The 7,355-nt window shown below is 38.3% G+C and overlaps 1 long non-coding RNA gene across 1 annotated transcript; it reads left to right on the plus strand.

Moving 5' to 3' along the window:
* Nucleotides 6,133–6,454, plus strand: LOC107608607. The gene is made up of 3 exons (XR_001612930.2): nucleotides 6,133–6,218; nucleotides 6,300–6,350; nucleotides 6,425–6,454. It is a non-coding gene; the product is annotated as an uncharacterized LOC107608607 (long non-coding RNA).

Below are 7,355 nucleotides of genomic sequence, written 5' to 3' on the forward strand. Positions count from 1 at the left end.
CTCTTTGTGGCATTAAGAGTAAGAGGAAGATGGCCAGTGGTAAGAATTGTCCTGCAAGGTTCATTATGGTTGGAAGCTTTAAGTTCAAACGCAAAGGTTGGTGTAAAGCTCAACTAAATGGGTCTAGGAAGCTGTTTGGTAGCTGCAGTGAGAATTCAAATTACTTATCACCCAATTGGAAAAATACAGATCCCGATAAAGATGGGTGTAAAAGCAAGATTTGGGATCCTGGAATCTGCTCTGACATTTGTCACCCCGGGAACCTAAGAATCCGTTTGAAGCTTCTTAAGGGCTTTACATGCCTAGTTTAGGACCCCGGAGGTGACTGGAGATACAAACATTGGTGGAGATTCCTGGATGAGTTCAAGCACAAGCCACCATAACAGAAGAGCACACCAAACGTCCAACTTAAGGACTCTAACTAAAAGTGCTAGGTGGGAGACAACCCACCATGGTATGATCGTTCATTTTTTTCATTTTTATTTAAGTTTTATTTGTTTTTGAGTTTTATTTTATTATATTGAACCTGGAGTTTTGCATCACATTCATATTAACACTGCATTCTGCATCTTTTCAGATTAAAAAAAAAAAAGCGACCACGCGACCGCATCAGCGATGCGTCCGCGTCGCAAGGAGATGGGAGACAATATTAATATGAACAGAGAGTTTCGCAGGAGCAGCGCTAGAGGCGTGCCAATGGCACAAATCACCCCACGCGACCGCGTCGCTGACGCGGCTGCGTCACTTGGGAATAATGGCCTCCCACGCGACCGCGTCACCCACGCGGCCGCGTGAACTGAAAATCGACGTCAACCGGGTGCACGGCGAAAGTTGAGCTGGAGTTGGGCTGGACTCGTGCTAGAAGCCCAAGCCTCACCACGCGAATGCGTGCCCCACGCGTCCGCATCATATCCCCATGATGGCCACTCACGCGATCGCGTCGACCACACGATCGTGTCACCCAAAATTTTGGCAAAAAGAGTTTCGAACAGAGAGTTGTGCGACCGCGAGGCTGCACTCGCGCCACTAGCACAAATCAAGTCACGCGATCGCATGCCCCACGCGTCCGCGTCACCTGACCTTATTGCGCACCACGCGACCGCGTCACCCACGCGACCACCCATGCGACCCCGTCGCCAGCGTCGCACAACCTATCCAGATTAGTGCCAATTTTCTTATCTTTTCTTTTCTAATCCTAAATTCTCCCTTCTCTCTTCTTTCTCACTTTCTTTTTCTACTTCTCATTCTTTTTCACTTTCATTTTATTTTATTTAATTGCATACTCTCATTCATTGCATATTTTTATTTTTTCTAAATTTATTATTGGTGTTCAAATATTCTTATTCAACTGTTACATCTTTTCTGGTATTTTCTTGGTGCTTCATGACTTGTTTTATTCTGATTGGGTAATATTATTTAAATCAATGCTAATTTTTATATTACTGATATTCCTTTTGCATTGACATGAATTTACATTGTCTTTCATTACCCACCTTTTTCCCCATGGTTGCAAATTTTGCACCACTGGTATGCCATGGCTTCTATTGTTTTCTCCCTTACATGTTGAAGCTTCCATGTAAATGAGACCCTTATCATTTGGCATTAACCCATACTTCTTTTATTTTCTTATCTCTATTATTGGGTTACCTTTCTTCCCCTTTTCTTTCAGGATGGCCACCAGGAAGAGAACCGGAAGACGTTTACATGGGGAGACAGACAAGTCCATCTGCACAATCCTTAGAGAAAAGCAATAGTTGAAACAACCTGTCCACCTGCAAATCTCAGCATGCACCGAGGACGGTGCAATCTTTAAGTGTGGGGAGGTCGATACCGATCTCCATGGGTTAGTACTTTCCTGTCTCAACACCAATGTTTAAATTTTTCTTTGTAGTTAGTTGTTGCATTTGCATGTTTGATTGCATGATTATTTGATTTTTGTGCATATTTTACCACTCGGTTAAAGTAATATTTTCTTTTTCAAGAAACTTTTTAGAGAATTTCACTAATTTGAATAAAATTTAATGTTACACTTGTTTGAAGAAATATTATACTGGAACATGGTTTAGAACTCGAACACACAAAACCTGTGAGATTTTTGAGCTTATTTGAATTGGTTGCATTTTATCAACCAAAATTTTGTTTTAGTGTGTATTTTTCTCTCTAAAATTGTGATCTTTGTCTTGCTTAATTCTATATTTCCATGGTTTGATGTATGCATGCACTTACATGATTGAGGCCTTTGTTTCACTGAGCTTACATACCCATATGGCCTTACCCTTTCATTATCCTTTGCAAACTAATTTGAGCCTATTTTACCCCTTTTATTCTTTACTTTAGCACATCATTAACTCTAAGCGGAAAACAATAATGTCCCTAATGAGAATCCTTGGTTAGCTTAGACTAGTAAGAGTGCTCATGAATTAAGTGTGGGAAATTGGGATTGAAAATATTTGGTTTGAGAATTGAGTATGTTAGAATTTTCTAAAAATGTGAAAGAAATAGGACATGTTCATGCATTCAATAATTTAATCATATGCATTGAAAAAAAATTAAAAAAAATAAAAGAAAAAAATATATAATAAAAAAAAGAAGAAAAAGAGAAAAAGAGCAAACAAGTAAAAGGGGACGAAATGCCCCAAAATAAATGGTGAAAGCAACGCATATGAGTTGCACTAAAGTTAAGATGCATGAATATGTGGAAAACATGGTTAATGGATAGTTGGATGTGGTATTATGATTACATGGATTGTCTAAAGTTAGGTGGAAAGTTTAAGTTAATTAAGGATTCAAATTTTAGTCCACTTGGCCAAATACAATCCTACCTTGACCCTAACCCCATTACAACCCCTAAAAGACCTCTTGATATGTGTATCTGTGCATTAAATTTATGTTGATTGTTAGATGAAGAGCAAGCCTTAGAAAGCAAGGTTAGTAGAGAATTGAGAGAATCGAACCTAAAAACACTTGAGTGATTAGAGTGTATACACTACCAGTGAGGGTTTGATGCTCAATTCCTTGTTCCCTGCTTTCATGGGCTTTTTTCTTCTTGCAAGTCTATTTGTACTTCATTTTCATGATTTGAATTAGTGAAATTCAGTTCATATTTCCTCTTGAAAGATTTGTTTACTTTTAACTAAGTAGGTAGAAACATTTTGCATGTAGTTGCATTCATATAGATAGGTTGCATTTCATACATTCTACCATTTCTCTTCATCTTTATAGCTTCTCTTAAGCTTAGCATGAGGACATGCTATTGTTTAAGTGTGGGGAGGTTGATAAACCACTATTTTATGGTTTATCTTGTACTCAATTGAGTGGTTTTTATTAACTCTTTACCCACTTATTCATACTATTTGCATGGTTTTATATTTCCTTCCTAATTATGTGTTTTGATTGAAAACATGCTTCTTTGATCTTATATTTGCTTATTATTAATCCTCTCTTATTACCATTATATGCCTTGATATGTGTGTTAAGTGATTTCAGAGATTACAGGGCAGGAATGGTTTAGAGGATGGAAAGGAAGCATGCAAAAGTGGAAGGAATATAAAAAGTTGGAGAAGTTGCTAAGCTGTCCAGCCTGACCTCTTCACACTCAAACGGCTATAACTTTAGCTACAGAGATCCAAACGACGCGGTTTTAGTTGCGTTGGAAAGCTAACGTCTGGGTCTTCGATTTGATATATAATATGCTATGGTTCCCCTGACGCTAGGCGACGCGACCGCGTGATCCATGAGGCCGCGTCGTAGTGACGGAAATCAGCATGTTTGAATTCTTCTCCAGCGATTTCTGGGCTGTTTTCGACCCAGTTCGCGGCCCAGAAAACACAGATTAGAGGTTATAAAGTGGGGGATTTCATCCATTCATAGGGAGGCTTTCATAATTCATAATTTTAGGAGTAGATGTAGTTTTTAGAGAGAGAGGTTCTCTCCTCTCTCTTAGGATTAGGATTTAGACACTACAAGAAAAATACCCATTCAGCCACACTTTTTTTAGGCTACATTTGAAAAGCATAGCCTATTCTAGGAATAGGCTACGCTTTTCTCCGTGTTTCCTTTTTGTAGGAGAATAGGAAACACATTTGTGACATCACTTGAAAAGTGTAGCCTTAGGTATTATAAATATCACTTATAAAGTGTAGCCTTATCTTAGGGGCTATGGGTTCACTTTTTACACCAAAGAATACACTTTCAAAGAGTAACCTATTTCTCAAGTTTCAGGTACGCTTTAAAAGTGTTGCCTAATGTATCTCAGGTCAAATATCCAACACTTTAATAATTTTTTGTTCAATTTTTAACAAATGATACACATATAAACACTTAGCCAAATAAAATGAAAACATAAAACCCCACTTTGACTTTTCCCTTCTTCGCGCCACCCCCAACCCAGAGAAGACTCTGCGCCATCACCACTCACTGTAACATCCCTAATTTCTAACCCTAAATCTCAAAATCCCAAATTAACTCAGAAAATCCTAATTTCCCCAATTCCTAACCCTAACAGCCGCAACCTCACCCTCCTTCAATGTAACAAACAAAAGCAGCCACTGTAGAGAGAAGAGGGATCGGGAGAAGAAGAGAAGAGAGGAAAGGCCTGTCCAGCTGTCACCACCGCAGCGCCGCTGCAGCTATTGCCACCTTCAGAGTTGCGGAAAGTCGTCCTCCCTGCCGTCGAATGCCGCCATCGTGTCGCACATGAGAGAGAGAGAGAGAGACAGATTCGAGAGGAGCTACCCACGATCGCTGCCGTCGAAGCCAGGCTCGTCGCCGTCACCACCCAAGAAGCTGTGAGGAGCCGCTGTCGTGCTCGTGTCGCTGTGCGCCATCGAGCTTCCCTCACCCTGAGCCGTCGATCTGTCGCCACCGCTACAAGGGCTTGTCGCTGGAGCCACGACTGTCACTGAGCTTCCGTCGCCGCTGCCGTTCAACCCGCTGCTGCCGTCGATTTGGAGTTGCTGCGATTGGAGCCACTAGCGGGGGTGAGTTGCTACTGCCTTGTTGCCGTCCTAATCATATTCAACGTCCACTGCCCTAAGCTGTTTCTGACCTTGAGTTCGTTGAGTTCGGATTCCTTGTGCTACTGTAACTGTCATTACTGCTGTGGAAACCAACGTTTCTGTTTGGCTGCTGCTGAAGGTCTTCCCCCATCACTGGAGCTGCCCAGAATCATCGTGGAAGCTGCCAAGATATATGGTTGATTTCTAATTATGCCAAGACATCATCACTAATTAAGTTTTATGTTGATTTTTTTTGTTTTATTTTATGTCCTGACTGCATTATAACTTGTGAATCCCATTTCCTTTTTGATATTCAATGTTTTGACAAACTGCCATGGTTTATAATCTATTGATATTTGCCATTTTCATGCTTAATCAGTCTTATTTAGAGATATTTTGGAGCTGACTAAGGCTTTTAACATGAAAGAGACTGAGGCAAAGGCATATATATATATTTAAAATCCAGATTACTTTCCTTCTTTACATCACAGCCTTTAATGCATCAGCTTGCTCTTTTTATTTTGTTATGATTCTGTTTTGTGTTGCCTCCTTAATAGTAAAAAAGATTAAGGAGGCTCTATCTTGTGTTTTAGTTAATAGTTTAAGGATTAAGACATGATATTGACTAATGAATATGAATGAATAGTATTATCCTATTGTGCATTTCACCAAAACCTCCTTATTTAGCAGCTAATATTATATATAGTTCTACGTTCCTAGTAATCTTAGTGGAAAGTAATTAGCAGAAGTTGCTGGTTTTTGTTGAAAAGTGGTAGTTAATTACTACACTCACCTAACTATATCAGCTTATAACTCTCAAGAGGTAAAATATCTATATAAAGGTATTGATGCTTTATTTGAGTGTATTGATTTTTGTTTATCTATATAAAGACTTGTTTGAGAAGTGCATGGAGATTGCTCAGAAGTGTCTTGATGATGTACATGATGTTGTCCTTGATAGTTATTCAGATGATTGTTACTAAGAAAGTTATAGATTGTCCTTGATAGTTATTCAGATGTTGTCCTTGATTGTCTTATGGATTTTGTGCTGGAGTTATAGATTTTCTGTTCTTGGTATTAGATTTCTTTGTTTTCTCTTTTCTCTATAATCATATCCTTGTATATTTGGTCATGTTTCATTATTTTTTAGAGCTGATGAAGGTGCCACGAGTAGAGTCAAAGTTAAGAGTATTCTCTTTCAAGATTCAATTTCTGTCTCAGGTATGGTGGTGCTTGCTATATTTTTCTATATGTTTTGTGGAATTGAACTTTTGACTCAGTTATGCTTTCTTCTTTTTGCAGGTTACAGAATTTAAGAAGAGTTTAAATGCTGTGAACTCTGCTTGTGAAGAGGTACATTGTGCATGAAACTAACAAACTGTGTTATTGGCATTTCTTTGACCTCATGCATTTTCTCTTGGGAATAGGTCCGAAAGTCTGTCAAGCTGAAGATCATGAAGAAAATTCTTTTTGGGTAATACATTAAATCAAGGAACAGCTAGAGGTATGTACTTTTTTCCTTTAAATGTTAATGTTCTTATCATTCTCTAGGACATTGTTCTAGCTCTCTCAATTTTCTATGTTTGGATAATCACAGGCCCTTCTTAATTTTTCAGCAGTTAAAATTTAATTTGATTCTGTTAGATCTTGTCTAACGTAAACTTACAGTTTATGGACTACTATTTATTTATTTAATTTATGCAGGATCCACAATTGGATTCAAGACTTCAAGTTGGATAGTCTTTTAAAGCTTACTGACACTCGTGCTTCTAACAATAAGATGACACTAATGCACTATCTTTGCAAGGTATAATAACAATTGCACTAAAGGAATATATCATTTGATCACTTACCTTCTTTCCATTTTGCTATTTTGGCTCTAGGTTCTAGCTGATAGGTCGCCTGGACTGCTTGACTTCCACTTAGACCTTGTAAGCATGGAAGCTGTGACTAAGGTGATGATTTATGCTTGGTTGGAAAAAAAAAATTATTCAACTGCTAATTGCTAGTTTGGTTGGTTTATTGGTTCTGTTTCACTTTGTTCCCCTGTAAAACTGAGCACATATCTCCTCCTCTGACTTCTTGCAATGATATGTGTGTCACATGAATTAAGAGTTAACTTACACTTTAGAAGTATGCTACTACTGATCAATGCTACTACATGAATTAAAAAAATAATAATTATTTAAAAGTTTCAAAACATTAGCATCTGTGTGTTCTATTTCATTGAGTATAAAAGTTAACTCTCCCTCTTGTTCATAATCATGTTCTATATGTTGCTGCTGCATGTAGTAGTAGTAGTTGGAGGAGTAATAATTCAAGATTGGCTTGTGTAGGAGAGTTCAACTTTTCAAATGT

This window comes from Arachis ipaensis, chromosome B07, assembly GCF_000816755.2.
Source record: "Arachis ipaensis cultivar K30076 chromosome B07, Araip1.1, whole genome shotgun sequence".
In the NCBI taxonomy this organism is placed as follows: Eukaryota; Viridiplantae; Streptophyta; class Magnoliopsida; order Fabales; family Fabaceae; genus Arachis; species Arachis ipaensis.